A 16914-nucleotide genomic window follows, 5' to 3' on the forward strand; every position below is an offset into this window, starting at 1 on the left:
TTCTTCGCTAGAAGACGAGTTTTCTTGCCTTTCCCAAAACGGTTTGCCTATGTTGTCCTACAACAATAAGGTCATCACTTTGGCACAACAGCTTGGAGTGTCAAAGGAAAACAAGTTGAAGCCATTCATTCGAGGTCTGGATTCAAACATCAAATTCGGATACATCATCAGTGCAAAAGGCATTCGCTTGGATCCTGGCAAGGTTCAGGCCATCATGGATTGGGCCGTTCCCATAATTGCCTGGGATCCTTTGTTAGCCTTTGCACAGTGCACATATGCACGGTTTCTCCACATTTGCGGCACACCTCACAGATGTACTTAAGGGGGTAAGGCCCACTAGCAAACGATCTCAATGGCCGGTAAAGCTCTACATGCCTTTCATGATCTACAACATTTGGCCTTGACAGCTCCAGGTCTTAAGCTAGTGATTAGGGATGATCCATGCTTTGTCATCACTGATGCAAACAAAGCAGCCATTGGAGCAATTCTGCAAACGAAAGACTGACTAGTGGCCTACTACATCTGCAAGTTCAATGCCGCCAAGAAGAAATACTCAATCTATTAAAGAGATTACTTGGTGTTCTTTCAAGCACTACAGCATTGGAAGCCCTTCCTTTACGGTTGGACCTTCACAGTTAAAATAGATCATCAACCCCTTACGTGGCTTCAGACCATGCCTAGTTATCAGTGGAGTGATTGGCAAGACAAGTGGAGTCAAATTTTCCCACAATTTGATGGCATGATGGAGTATGTCCCTAGCAAGAATAATCATGTAGCCGATGCTCTTAGCCGCAAGACTTCCATCCAAACCATTCAAGGTAAGGATCTTGGCAGCATGAAGGCATAGTACCCAGACTCTCCGGAGTTCGGCACCCAATTTCAGTTGGCCACCAATCTAGATCTTGACCATTATTCAATGCACGATTGTTGATTATTCTAGAAGCATAGATTATATGTGCTCAAGGATAAAGGACAGACACTTCTCTATGATGACATAACTCTCTTACAGGTGGCCATAGAGACATCAACGGCACTTTTCAGAAGTTAGAGCATCTATTATATTAGCCAAAGACGCAGAAGGACGTGTACCGCCATGTTCAAAGTTGTGAGATTTGTCAAAAGGTTAAGTTCTCCGGTAGGCTTACTGAAACGACTGCCCATTCCAGACGGATCCTTTCAAGACATTTCCATGTACTTCATGGGACCCCTTCCAACAACCGCAAGTACTTGTACATAGTTTCCGATCCAAGCCAAGACAAGGAACGAGAAACAGCAATACAACAATTTGAAATGAATTACAATTTTGCAACTGCATAAGTAAAAAGCATCTTAGTATCTACTATTATCAAATTCCAAATTCATGAACCATGTGACATGTCACATGTGACATATCAATGTCTGAAAAATAAAAGCACACCCATAGTAGAAAAGGTAGCCAGCTGCAAAAGTAAACTCGGTACTACATCAATAATCATTAAAAAAACAAATAGCATAGTCTAGACTCTAGACTAAGAGACTCTAGAGACTAAGACACATATGAAGTGTCCCTAGGGCCTAATCTAGTGGTACTAGGCTAGCACTATCCAACTGAAGGTACAGTACTAGTCTCATCTCCATCATCTGCATCATCCATCGACTTGGCATCCTCTTCTCGTCCTCAAATGAGTCGTGGGTGTCACTGTCTGAAGAAGAAGAAGCATCATCGAGTGCAGCTGAAGTGCTAGCACCATCTCTAGATGGCTGCAATCGTGTGCGATTTGCTGGTGCCGACATCTCCTTGTACAACATGGCATATATGCTCAGCTCCTCTCGTGGAATATCTGGTATGGCCTTCATCTTCTCCATGTCCACCTTGTCAACATCCACTTGGCGAGATTCGAGAGAGTTGGCGGAGTACTCAAGGAGATGGAGGTTGCAATGGCAGAATACCAACCGCTCCAATTGAGCCGTTCTGAATTTATTCCTCTTCTTTGTGTGGAAGAGAGTCCAAGTGCTCCAGTTTCTCTCACAAGGATCCGAACTGCAGTCCTAAGAGAGAACTCGTATAGCAAGGCGTTTCTGCCATAATCCATTCAAGCAAAGATAGGTATCATTAACTTATTATTTATACAACTTCAAGCTGCTTAGAAGTTAAGTTACAAGTAGTGAAGTTTCAAGTTATGTCTACCAAAGTAGGAGCACAGTTGTTACGCTCAAGTCGAGGTAACATGACCTCGGAAGGGTCAGTCGACATTTTCCTCTAAAGGATCAATGTTTGTATTATATTTGTTTGGGCTTCATGTAAAAGATAAAAAAGAAATAAGGTCAAGGTCCTTGGTGTGGGTGACATGGCACTAGACTAGGTGAATCTAAGGCTAAGGGACCTAAATGCATGAAATGTGCCTAGGGGCAAATGTTTTAAAGATATCCCAAGAGAGGGGTAAATAATGCATTAAGGAAGGACCCTAAATTTATGACATGTGGCATACTAGATTCATCTAGGGAGTTTGAGGCTTGTTAGAATTATGCAAGCAGAAAAGCTTTCACGAAACATAATGATCTAATGATTCAGCAGAGAAGCTTGCAATCAACGAGGTTGGCTGGGAGGATAGACTAAGTGCCTTCGCTCGTGATTCAATGTAAAACTAGAAGAAACGAGATTTTGAGGTAACAACAGTTGCCATATTTCTCCCACCAGGAGACAAGCTGTAACTGTGTCTCTCGGAGCCTAGTTGTAGGTTGACCAAATGAGAGGCCATGATTGCGGAACACAAGAAGATCATCCTCCAATCTTCCTTGCATTTGCACATCACCATCTGTCCACTTTTGTAGATATTGTTGCAACCCCTCCTCCAACTCCTCATTTTCATATTGATCTTCAACACGCCATAGAGGATGCAATACATGTGCCACCGCATGGATTGGGCGATGGAACCAATTCCACCTGTAATTCCACACTCCACAAATGTCCTGGATCCTAAATCACACACAACATACAAAATTCATACATAAAGTAAAAATTGCAGCAATGAGATTTAGCCTTTAATAGTAATTTAGTAATTGTAGTCGTACTTGTCAGGCGATAGGGAAGTGTTTCTATTGAGGGCCTCTTCAATCTTGTCCATAAACTCGTACAAGAGCCCTAACGAGCTTCCCTCCATGTCCGCGATGCGAAGCACTGTGTAAATAGGATTAATAGCTTTGACTTATGCCTCCGCCTCACGCCACCAAGCTTCTTCCATAATCATGCGTGCAAACTTGATAGAGTTTGCATGGCCTTTGTCATCCCAATCATTCCACTCCCGAGACACAACCGTGCGTAGCAAGCCATGGCGCACTCACTCGAGCCTCTCCACCACTATGAATGTGTAAGCAAACCTCGTGGTTGAAGGTTTCAATAGCTCAAGGTCACTGTAGGCCCAATAGATGCTGAGGATTTTGGGTCTCTTCATGACAAACTTCACGACACTGCGGGCAGTAGAGAAAATAGCATCAATCAAAGCTATCTTTCCTAGGTTCTCAATCAAAAGATCAAGGCAATGTGAGGCACATGGTGTCCACACAATCTTTGAGAGCTCATCTTGCAACATCTCACCCATAGCCACACAATTACTGCCACTATTTGTCACTACTTGCACCACATTGTCCGCACCTATCTCCAAGATGGCTGCACGCATGTGGTTCCATGTAATCAATGGACCTTGCGGCAGAGGCATCTATGGTTCTTAAGAACATCATCCCCTTGCAAGAAGACACTAGAATGTTGTACACACTCCTCTTGCGTACATCTGACCATCCATCACATAAGAGTATGCACCCATACTTTACCCAAGCCTCTTTCAAGGGCTGCATTTGTGCTTCCACATGTGTCCTCTCTCTTCTTAGCTCTCGTGTCCTCAAGGCTTCACATGTAGGCCGTTCCCATTCATACCCAATGCCTCTTCATCGTCTTGATTTGTTGCAGTGGCCATGCTCTTACACTTCCATTCTTGAAGGCCATTCAGCACATCAAAAGGCACAAATTTACACATATCTATATCCTTGTTGGAAACACCCGCCAGATGGTCTTTCAACCGTGTGACGGATTCCGTTTTGCTGACGCCACAATAGTTGCATTTTCACTTCTTGGAGCCACCACCTCCCACATAACTATCAATGTAGGTGGCATGTCTTCAATACGCATCTTTCGGCATTGTGAAGAGGAGTAGGTAATAGGGATTTGGGAAAGGAGGAGGAAGAGGAGGGAGAGTAGGAGGAGTAGGAGGAGGACTCAAGGAGGGGGTAGAGGTCCGAGGAGAAGGAGAGAGAGAGAGAGAGTGACAGGAGAGTGAGAGAGTAGAGGAGAGTACGACAGGGTAGAGGAGACGAGAGAGAGAGAGAGAGAGAGAGAGAGAGAGAGAGAGAGGGTAGAGGAGGACTCCTCAAGAAGATCGGAGGGAGTAGGAGGCAACTATGGAGAGTAGGAGGAGGAGGAGAGTGAAGAGGATAGAGGAGAGTAGAGGGTAATGCCAAGTGGAGAGGGTAGAAGAGAGTGGAGGGTGGAGGAGAGGTAGGAGAGTCACGAGTGAAGGGTAGAGAAGAGTGGAGTGGAGGGTAGGAGAGTGGAGAGTAGGTAGGAAAGAAGAGTGGAGTGGAGTGGAGGGTAGGAGAGTGGAGAGTAGGTAGTGTGAATCCATAGAGAAAGCAATGAGGCACAAATGTAAAGCTTTATTCTATGATCACTCACACATCACATCAACCTGACACACCTAACTGATGAGTCACTAGAACCTTCTAGCACACCTACACTCACACACTCTATGCATAGGACTCTAAGCCCATAGGCATACACACACACACATCAATTTGCCCATTCATTCCCCCCACAAATTGATGACCTCATCCCTCAGCAGTAGTACATGGAATGCTCCATGACTTGCCCACCATCATGTGGCAACACACATGGCCCCAACCTATGACTCACTCTTAGGATTTGGTTTACAACTGGGAGATAGACAATGACTATGTATGAAAAGCCCAATGAGTCCAACAAGGAAAGAATCTCAAAAGACTAACAATCATTTAAGGATGGACTATCCATGGCAAAGAACCATTATTGACCTCACACACACATAACTTAGAAAACATATGGATCCTCACCCTTGTCAAAATTGACTTGGGTGTTGTAGGCAGTGAGAGCTTTGACATTCTCTGGTTCTTCTTCTTCTTCAGTCTCTGCTTCCTCAACAAGATTGACTGAACATCTCTTCTTGGCATAACATTCCTTTTCAAAGTGTCCAGGTTTGCCACAAAAGTTACACTTCATTTTGCTCTTTCCCTTGAAGTTGCTTTTGGCCAAATATGCCCCTTCTTTGTAATATGCCCCTTCTTTGTAATCACTTCTTTGTTTGATCTTTCTTTCCTCTTCCAAGAGGATGCTTCAATTTCTACCAGACTTATCTCTGGTATATTGGTGAGTGTGATTACAATAGTGCCATATTCTTCAGTGAGACTTCTAAGTAAGATCGCAACTACAATATCTTCATCAAGATTAAACTTGATGCCAGATAACTATGTCAAAATGCTCTTCATTGAATTTAGATGTAAAGAGATGGATTCTCCTCTATCTAATTTTAAATCAAAGAACTTTATAAGCAAGCTAAACTTAAAGCATCTTCCCTGTGCTCCAAAAACATGCTCAAGATGAGTCATTGCAACATGAGCAGTCTCACATCCATCAATGTGATGAATAAAAGAATCACTCAAACCAAGAGCAATTATAGCAAGTGCTTTTTCATCTTTGGGAAGCCATGAAGCTTCTCCTTCTCTAGTTGTAGGTTTAGTTTCTTTTCCATTTGCTATCTTCCATATTCCCTTTTTCATGAGAATAAACTTCAGTTTTGTTTGCCAAGTGTGAAACCCCTCTCCTTCACACTTATCTATTTTCAGTTTGGAAGCCATTTTAGGAAGGTCTTACCAATTTAATGGCAATGTCTAATCCCTTTACAAAAGATCAATCTTTCTGAACAAAGAAATCACCTTCACCATATAGATGCAAATTGCAAGATAAGAATTCAGAAAATCCTAATTGATTGGCATATGCATAACCAGTTGGCTTCTCCCACAACCTCTTAACTGGGGTCTTCTTTACCTTGTACTTTGTCTTTGTAGTCTTCTTGGCACTTGAAGAAGATTGAGAGTTTGGCATTTTGTCAAGAGATCAACATCAATTGAACTTCAAAGAGCATTCTCTGATCTGAAAAAGAAATCTCTGAATCTCTGATTTGAATTTTAACTCCTCAAGCATCAACTTAGCATTTAATGTAGCATCTATTTTCAAAAAATAGTCAAGAAATGCTTGCAGAAACAGAGCAACCTTGGAGGATTCCTACCTCACACCACAAAGAATCAACCAGAGGGCATTTGCTGCACAATTAATGATCCTTGGAAGTAGAAAACTGAGTGCAAGCTGTATCATCAAAAATGGCGCGGGATAGGGCGAGTGTAAGCACGGGCTGTAGAGGCCATAATCCTTCAATTCCTCTCAGGTGGAAGAGCACCCTAACTAGGGGAATCTACACCTAAAAGGGCTGGAGCAATAGTGGCTTGTAGAAGGAGAATGAGCTTAAGGAAATTCATGGAGGAAGGAAGAAGAAAACTCCATTTGGGGAAGAAGAGAGAATCTAGAGAGAATCTCTTCAAAGGCACTAGGATCTTCAACAAGCTCTGATACCACGTGTGAATCCATAGAGAAAGCAATGAGGCACAAATGTAAAGCTTTATTCAAAGAGTGGTTAGATATATAGGCAACTGCCTCCATGTTGGTAGATCCCAAATCCACAATCATCTCCATGATTATCTCAATCAGTCACCTCCTATGATCACTCACACATCACACCAACCTGACACACCTAACTGATGAGTCACTAGAACCTTCTAGCACACCTACACTCACACACTCTATGCATAGGACTCCAAGCCCATAGGCATACACACACACACATCAATTTGCCCCTTCAGGTAGGAGAGTGGAGGTAGGTAGACGGGAGAGTAGGCTGCAGTGAAGAAAGGCGCAAAACGGCGAATAAAACCCAAAATCAAGGTTTTCCAAAATACAGGGAAATGAAAATGGCGTTTCGACCGTTTCCATTTCCCCGCATTTCCATTTCCGTTTCCTACGGGCGAAACACAGTTTCATGCAACTATGTACTCGTAGTACGCAATGCATGACTATTGTTGATTATTTTAGTAAGTTTTGTATGCTTGTACCTTGCAAACATACGACCACAGCAAAAGACATTTCCTCACCTATATTGGAATCCAATCGGAGGTTTACCTCGTACCATTACCTCAGACCGGGACCCCAAGTTTGCTTTACACTATTGGCGGCCTTGTTTGATAATTTTGGCACAAGCTCTATGAGAGGGGGAAGAGAGGTGGAAAGGGAGCAAGAGAGTGAGAGTGAGAGAGAGACACAATAGTGCGGGTGTGAAGTGTTTAGTGAGCCACACCACAAACTCACTTAAGTTTTATTAGGATTAGGTTTACCCTATGACTGTCTTAAGACAGTCATAGGTGTCCTAACTTTAATTCTTTAATATAAGGGTAGGCAATGTGCCTTTACCCCAACAACCTCCCACCTAAAGGCCAATGTGCCTAAAGGGGAGAAAAGAATAAAAATACAGCAATATACAGTTACTGTATACAAGACCATAAAGTAAGAATGGTCTCATCCTAATCCCATGATGTGGCGGCAATGTGCAAACCGCTCTGTACGCAAGCTCTTAGTGAGCAAATCTGCAGGATTATCATCAGTATGTACTTTCACAAGCTCAAGACGCTTGTCTTCCAGTACCTCCCTGATGAAATGATATTTCACTTCTATGTGCTTGGTCTTCTGATGAAAGACCGGATTCTTTGCCAACATGATAGCACTCTGACTATCACAATGCAGAACTGGCATATCTCCTGTAATGCCCAAATCTCCCACCAGCCGAGTAAGCCAGATTGCTTCCTTGCAAGCCTCACTGGCTGCAACATATTCAGCTTCTGTGGTTGATAGTGCAACACATTTCTGCAACCGAGACACCCATGATATAGCACCTCCTGCAAATGTAAAAATATAACCGGTAGTAGACTTCCGGTTATCTGCATTCCCTGCATAGTCTGAATCTGTAAAACCATGCACCAATGCATCCTGCCTACCATAGCATATGCACAAGTCTTTGGTACCTTTGAGATACCTCAAGACACCTTTCACTGCTTCCCAATGCCGCTTGCCTGGATTTGCCATATACCTGCTGATGACTCCCACCGCAAAAGCAATATCCGGACGAGTGGCAACCATGGCATACATCAAAGATCCAACTGCAGATGCATACGGAACCTTGGCCATTTCAGCCTTATCATCATGTGATCTGGGGCTGTCCTTACTGCTGAGTTTTAAATGTGGAGGCAACGGGGTACTAATAGACTTCCCCCCCTCCATTTTAAACCGCTGCAGTACTTTGTCAATATACTCTTTCTGTGACAGAAACAAAAGTCCCTTGGACCTGTCACGAGTAATACGCATGCCAAGAATATGATTTGCATCACCCAAGTCTTTCATGTCAAAAGACTTATGCAGTTGTTTCTTCAAAGCACTAATCTCATGCTGAGATTTACTGGCAATAAGCATGTCATCCACATATAGAATGAGTAGCATCAAACTGCCATCCTTTGCCCGTTTGGTGTACAAGCAATGATCGGTCTCACACCTATGATACCCTTGGGACTGCATGAATGCATCAAACTTCTTGTACCATTCTCTTGGTGCCTGCTTGAGTCCATACAAGCTCCTTTTGAGCTTACACACAAGCTGCTCTTTCCCTTTAACAGCATATCCCTCTGGCTGACTCATATAGATCTCATCATGGAGATCTCCGTGAAGAAAAGCTGTCTTCACATCCATCTGACATAAATCCATGTCAGCATGAGCAACAAGAGCCAACACTGCTCTCAAAGTAGTCATCTTGACTACAGGGGAAAAGATCTCATCAAAGTCAATGCCCTTCTCCTGCTTGAAGCCCTTGGCAACCAATCTGGCCTTATACCGAGGTAAATCATTTGAATCCACTTTGACTTTGTAAACCCACTTGCATGGCAAAACTTTTCTGCCTGCAGGTAACTGCACCAAGTCCCATGTATCATTCTGAAGTAGAGAGTCCATTTCTGACTGCATGGCTTTCTCCCACTTCTTTTTCTCTGTTCTTCCCATAGCTTCCTTGAAGCTGGAAGGCTCACCACAATCTGTCAGCATGATAAAATCAGCCACATTATTGGCTCCTGGAACAAACCTGACAGGAGGCCGTTGTGCACGGGTGCTCCTCCTAACAAACTGTTCCGGATTAGGCTGCTGTCCAGCCTGGTCTTCATGCATAACAGGTGGCTGTACCACCGTATCTGGCTGTTCTACAGCCCCATCAGTTGGCACATCCAGTGGTGCATTATTGGCAAAATTTTCTGGCTGATTTTCAGCCTGTATACCCTCTTGAACAGGGTGATCTGCAGCAGGCTGCTGCTGCATATAAATGGGCATTCTTTGCTGTCCAACATCATCATAAATAACCCGCCTGTATTCCACAGGTTGAACGGGTTCCTTGTGTACACTATCTTCTTTAAAGATGACATCATTGCTGCGTATAATCTTCCGTTTAACGGGATCCCATAATCTGTACCCCATTTCACCTTCATCACCATATCCCATAAAGATGCATCTGATAGACTTTGGATCCAGTTTGGTGCGTAGATCTTTGCGTACATGAGCAAAGCACTCGCAGCCAAAGACCCGTAAGTGCTTATATGAGGGTGGCTTGCCAGACCACACCTCCTCTGGCACTTTCAATTCCAAAGCCTTATTTGGTGACCTGTTAATAATGTGAACTGCTGTTTGCACGGCTTCTGCCCAAAAGCCATGGGGTAATGCAGCATAAGACAACATACATCGAACCTTCTCCTGAACAGTTCGATTCATCCGCTCACTTGCACCATTTTGAGATGCATTATGAGGGGCTGTGAGTTCCTGTTTGATGCCCTTAGCTTGGCAAAACTGCACAAAAGCATGTGACACATACTCACCCCCATTATCGGATCTGAGGCATTTCAGCCTACGACCTGTCCGATTTTCAACCTGAGCGACAAACCTCTTGAAAGCATTTAGGGCATCTCCCTTATGCTTCAAGAAATAGACCCACACCTTACGTGTGGCATCATCAATGAAAGTAATAAAATATTTGGCACCCCCTAGTGATAACTGTGGCATCTCACACAAATCAGTGTGCACTAGATCAAGTGGTGCTCTATTCTGGGGAGTTCTCCTCTTATGAGGAGTCACAGAATGCTTGCCAAAAATACAATGATCACAAGTAGGCAAATCTGAAAAAGAGAGAGGCGGCAGATAACCCAAACGTGACAGTTCTTGCATTCCCTTAACAGACATGTGTCCCAACCGGCTATGCCACAATGAAACCTTTGGCAGCTCGGTTATGGCAACAACATGATTACCCACACTGGAAACATAAAGAGGGTACAAGGTATCACTCTTAAAACCCTCAGCCACTACAGTATGGCCATCAGTAATCACCCATTTGGAATCTCCAAATGTGGTGTGGTAACCACTGTCATCCAATAAGCCAGTGCTAATCAGATTTTTCTTGATTTCCGGCACATGGCGAACACCATCAAGCATAAATGACTGTCCATCAGGAAATACTATCTTTATACTGCCAATCCCTGCAATCTGACATGCATAGTTGTTCCCAAGATGAACAACTCCATGAGTACCTGTGTAGGAGGTAAACCACTCCCTATGAGGTGTAACATGAAAAGAGGCACCTGAATCCAAGAGCCAGGTGTGCATGTCATGGCCATCAATAACCAAAGCATGTGCTATTACAGCAGAAGAGCATAAAACATCATGTATGTCACTGTCACTGTCCTCTGCTGCAACATTCACTGCATCCAATTCAACTATCTTGGCCTTGCCTTTGCCTTTGCTTGCATTTCCTGCATCTTGTGTTTCAGCCTTCTTGGCTTTCTGATCCCGTATGAACTTGAAGCACTTCGACTTCACATGTCCCTTCTTGCCACAATAAAAGCATTCAATGTCCTTTTTGCCACGGGACTGACTGCGGGATTTGGACTTACTAGCAGATCTCCCCTTCTGCTGAGTCCTGCCTCTATCCTGTACCTGCAAAGCATTTGAAGACTTGCTGCCCGCATTATTCTTCCTGCTCATCTCCTCCATAAGGAGAGAGCTCTCTACATCAGCATAAATAAGAGTGGCATTTGAGTTTGACAGGGTGGTCTTGAAAGTGTCCCAACTCTCAGGAAGAGTACACAACAAGAAAGTGGCCTTGAACTCCTCATCAAGATTCAACCCCTGTGCAATCAGCTGTGTAAAGATAGCATTGAACTCACTCAAGTGTGAGGTCATAGCTGTACCTTCCTTCATGCGAAGATCGACCAGCTTCTTCAGCCAATAAACCTTACTGGCTGAGCTCTTTTGGGCATACAATTCCTCTAGTCTCTGCCATAGACCATAAGAGGTCTTTTCAGCCTGTACATTGAACACAAGAGTGTCTGAAATAGTAAGCATAATAGCTGCCCTCGCAGACAAATCAAGCTCTTCCCAATCATCAGCTGCCATATCAGATGGCTTGACACCCTTTACCCTTATGGGCTTAGCAATCTTCTTTAACAGAAGAACATTCAAGCACTGTTCTGCCCATAATGCATAGTTATGTGCTCCTTCCAGTTTCTTTATGTTCAGAATTGAAGAATCACCTCCTCCTGATGCCATATCAGATGAGGAAAATACCTGACTCCCTGGAAGTAAAAAAGACTGAATAATAAAGTTCTGATTTCTCAGAAAAGCCTGCTCTATTCAAGAGCCAGTAGCACTCTCAAAAGTGCTGTTTTTACTGTCAGTAAAAATCTGCAGCAAAACAGTAAATGTCCCTGCAAGTACTGTACCTTCTGACAAACTGTTCTGTGCTCAAAGAGGCATAAAAAACAGTAATTACAGACTGCTGCTGCTGCTCAACAAGAGCTTAACAGTGCATAATTATCTGACAAAACCACTCAGACTGCTGTTAACACTGCTGTACTGACTGTACTGATCACTTCTCCCACCTCAGATGAGGTATGTCACTGTCTCAAATTGCAGAAAATACTTGACTGACACCCCAAAAACAGTAAATGACTCTTCAGCCTGTCACACAAAACCTGCAACAGGAAATGGGATAAATCCCAAGCAATCACCCTTATACCAAGGGGAGAAAATGCATCTGAAGATCTCTGTTGGTAACCCAAGTGCAATCAAACAAAGTCTGGGCAAAAGCCCCTTGATCTGACACCTGAATCAAGTGGAGGACACCTCAACAATGAGGTAGCATGCAATATGAAAATCTCTCTGACTCTTGTACCTGACAATGTGCAAAGCATAGACTGCCTCTGAGTACTCAGTAACAACACAAACCACAAAGTACAAACACCCAGAAGAAAATCTTTTGAGCACTGTCAACGATGGGCAGTTAGGGACCGAGTAAACTCGATGCGCCCTGACCAAGCGTGGCTCAACTGAGATTTTCAGAGTGTGTACAAAGAATGTGACCTGCAACAAATGTCACCAAATGCACTGCGGAAATAAAGCAAATGTGTGCTCCCTGGCTACACACTGCCTCAAGGCATAGACTGCAAACACATCTAGGCAAAAGCCCTTTGATAATTTCACTCAAAACTGAGATTTTTCCTCAGTAAATGCATAGAAGCTCCGGCTGTCCTGCTGTACTTCTGTCCTTGCAGCAGGTACACCTTCCCCCAAAAAAAAAGAATTTCGACTTGCTGTAGGCACACTTCCCAAGAAAAAAAAAACGAGTCTCTGCCTGGCTCCCTACGCGCACACACGCACGTCGAAGGAGATCCAGCTTCCTGGGTGAAGAACTGTCGTCCGTACAGTTGTACGGCAGTCCGTACGACTGTACGGACAGCCCGTACGGTTGTAGTAGGACTAGCTGCACACAGCAGCTAGACAGCTGCAGATGCAGCGTCGCGGTGTACAGCAGCTGCTGTACAGCTGTAGCAGTTCGCCCTAGCTGCGAAATGCGCCGCCGCCACCCGTGAAGCCCTAGCTACGAAGTGCGCCGCCGCCACCTGTGAAGCCCTCGAAAACGCGCCGCTCTGATGCCCTAGCTGCTCGCCGCCGCCTTGGACTGCTCCCGCGCCATCGACTGCTGCGCCGCCCTGATGCTCTGACAATGCCCGCGCAGATCTGGCCGCCCTGGAGTTCGCGACCGCCGTACGGCTCTGCGCCCTGGTCCGCCTGGTCCGTACGGTCGTACGGACGAAGTACGGCAGTACGGAACTGTCCGTACGTCCGTACGGTACGGGTTAGGTCGAGGTAGAGGGGGCTGGGTAGGGAAGAGGGGAGCTAAGTAGGCTCTGATACCAGTTGAGAGGGGGAAGAGAGGTGGAAAGGGAGCAAGAGAGTGAGAGTGAGAGAGAGACACAATAGTGCGGGTGTGAAGTGTTTAGTGAGCCACACCACAAACTCACTTAAGTTTTATTAGGATTAGGTTTACCCTATGACTGTCTTAAGACAGTCATAGGTGTCCTAACTTTAATTCTTTAATATAAGGGTAGGCAATGTGCCTTTACCCCAACACTCTAGTGCCTTCCACCCACAGATAAATGGACAGAGCGAAATCTATAACCAGTTGATATCATATTGTCATGACACACAATCAAACGGAACAATACGTTCCATTGGTCCAAGCCATCCTCACTGTGACGCATCCATCCAATATTGGTCATACACCATATAAAGCCGCTTTGGGCCAGAGGTTCTCATCACCTGTAACTCACATGGTTTCTTTGTCTCTTGAAGCCAACAAGACCACAAAGACTATGGCTGAGATCATTGAGTCATTTAAGAACCGGCTTGCCAAAGCACAGGAAGCGTGCACACGCTAGGCAAACAAGTCTCGCAGAGATGTCACTTTCAAAGGAGATTGGATCTATTTATGCATTATCAAATGCAAAGGTTGAAGCAAGTAGGCAAGCGATATCCCAAGCTTTCATTCCATAGTTTCGGACCATTTCCTATCATAAAAAAATCTAATGATGTCGCCATGGAGCTGCACTTACCAGATAGTTGGACCATGCATAATGTCTTTCATGTCTCATGGTTGAGGCCCTATATTGGACAAGCACTTGGTGATGTCCCAGATGAGCAACAGCTCGAGGTAATTGATGAAATTGAAGTTATTGAGCCATAGCAAATTCTCCACCACAAATGAAAGCATGGGTCAGATGACGAATTCGGGAATTTGATGCCAAGTTCAGCAATTGAGGTATCCATGAAACAGTTTGGCTCTACTAAAGTCTCTTCCAAAGTTTCTCCCGACTGGGTGAGAATGAGGCTGCTCCCCCCAATTGGGTAAACCCAGTTGTATTTTATATTTCAATGACGCTTAGCCTCACTACAATGGTAATACCAATCTTTAGGCAAAACCCACTCTGGTAATCCAAAGGTTCAAGACCAAGACTTCTACAAAGATCCTTCTGCCAAAAATGGAGCCCAAATATACATATGACTAAGACTAATCCAAGAAAGAAACCACTGGCAGTCCCTGGAAAGTTCCAGGTGAAGATAGCCACATGAACAGCTTCAGCCTTCTCCTTTATCCCTGGAACACAAGAAAAACAGATATTACCCATTAGGGTTAGCATGAATAAGTCAAAACCCTAAATAAGGTAAGCTGAGTTAACTGGCAGCCCTCTAAAACAGCTAGGTGGTGAGAAAACGAGATTCATACAGCAGGCTGATTGTACAAACAGTCAAGACGATGAGAGAGAAAAATTGGTCAGTCTCTCACCCTCAGCCTGGCAAATGAAAGGAGCAACGAGATCACCCAAAACGGATGTAGAGCAGCAAGAATACAGCTGGAGCAGCACCAGGCTAGGTGGATGTAGAATAGAAAGGCTAGGAGTTAGGCTAGGTGGACAGGGCGGCGAAGGTAGAGCGCTAGGGCAGCACTTTCAACGGCGTAGCAACGTGGAAGAGCCTTGGCGGCAGGCTGGAATAAGGTGTCCAGCAAGAGAGAGAGGAGATGACAGCGGTAAGGGCTGAAGCAAGCCTTGGGGCTTTTTTTGGGCAAAAAAAGGAGATATTATATTACATCTAAGTAGCCTTTGTACATCATCAGAGTTTAGCCAATAAAACTGAGCTGTCCCTAGACAAAACTAGCATCTTACAAAAAGAGTAAGTACTTGACCGTAAATTGAATGAACTGCTGAAACAGACTGCTCAAACCTCAACTGGTTGCAGTCCAAATCCGCATTCTTTGCTGCCACCAAGCACAATCTGGAAGGAGAGGATTTGGGGCAGGTCCTAGTATCATTCTGGCATGGCAAAGGGTTGGATCAGAGGCTGGAGACTGGCAGATCTGAATGAGGAACCAAGGGCAGCAAAGGGCCCTTTTTATTGGCCTTCAAAGGGCCGACTGTAGTGCCCGACTGGCAGTCCTAGTTGACCGACCTGGGTCAGGTCAACTGACTTGACTGGTTGGGTCAATTTGACGCGACCTGGCTGCCAAAGGGCGACACAGTTGGCCCTTAGTCGGGCTGCTGGAAGGCTCTAAAAAGGCAGTCCTTAGGCTGACCTTTCCCTAACTGAAATCTAACTGGCTAGGATGAATTCTAACTACCTAACTAGTTCTCCAGTGGGTGCTAGAGGACTTTGATTGACCCTAGGGCTCGGAGACTGACGTACGTAGCTCGTGCCTAACTCGTCCCCAGACTGCGGCTCACGGGGCCAGGGCATGCAACAAAAAGCCTACTGAAGGGATCTACTAATGTACAATGTCCACTTGATGTCCAGTCCAATGTGTCACAAAGCACCCTAGTGCGGGGATGCATGTGGCATTCCACCTTAACTTAGCAGTGGTAGCTGCATCCCTCCTCGATCTCGGAAATTTGTGTAGAACTCTTTGGCATAGTTCCCACGATTTTTGGAAACGGGGAAACGGAAATGAAGTTTCAGTTTTTAAGGTTAATAAAATAAAATATATATAATAATAATTATTATTATTATTATTATTACAACAAGGCCTGAGAGGACAACAAGGAGGAGAGGAGAGGGCAAGGGCTGAGGAGAGCAAGGAGGAGATGCTGGAGAGGAGAGCAAGGAGGAGGGGCAGCGGGCTGAGAGGGGGGCTGTAAGATGAGAGGAGAGCAAGAGGAGAGGCTGGAGAGGGAGAGCAAAAACTGCCCTACCTGGCAATGGGGTTCTTACTCCGTGGTTGAGGCAGGTGTGTGTGTGTGCTGTACTTTTGCTTCTATAGCTGAGCATTGGAGTCTACAAGCTCTTACATTCCTGCTCTTTATGTACGTTTCCCTGGCTAGGCCGTTTCTGGGCACTATGCTCTTTGGATGTGTCATCCTGACCCATACTTTTTGGCAGATCTGACATCTCTGTACATGGCTGTAAATATCCTTCCCCATCCTTGGCCAATAACAGAGACGCTCTAACTTCTCCAAGGTCATCCCGAAACTGGGGCTCACAATCAGGCTGATGCATACGACAAAAGCCTACAAAAGGGATCTAATGATATACAATGTACACTTGATGCTGAGTCCAGTGTGTCACAATGCACTGCCCTGGTGCACAGGTGCATCTGACAATGTTACAGAACTCTTGCATTAAGGCTTCATTTATATCTAGAGGTGTCACCTCTTTGCTAATGAGGATGTCCATTGGCTTTGTCTCCATGCCAGTGGTGACCTTCATTGCGACCATGTAACTTCCAATCTTCCCCCTCCAAAGTGGTTTGTTCCATCCAGCTTTCCCATTCACCAAAGTTGGGGATGAGCAAACAAGAAGCCATGGCAATAGAAGACACTAAAATGGCTATGCCT

At 44.8% G+C, this 16914-nt stretch overlaps 1 protein-coding gene and 1 pseudogene across 1 annotated transcript in view; both read right to left on the bottom strand.

Annotated features, from left to right (window-relative positions):
* The window catches only part of LOC147902036 (U3 snoRNP-associated protein-like EMB2271), a 61235-nt gene that overhangs the window by 41541 nt on the left and 2780 nt on the right, over nt 1–16914 (bottom strand). The window lies entirely within an intron of this gene.
* Nucleotides 1555–3714, bottom strand: LOC147902037 (uncharacterized; annotated as a pseudogene).

This window comes from Dipteris shenzhenensis, chromosome 5 (genome assembly GCF_047967505.1).
Source record: "Dipteris shenzhenensis isolate YYH24624 ecotype China chromosome 5, Dip_SZ_1.0, whole genome shotgun sequence".
Lineage (NCBI taxonomy): Eukaryota > Viridiplantae > Streptophyta > Polypodiopsida > Gleicheniales > Dipteridaceae > Dipteris > Dipteris shenzhenensis.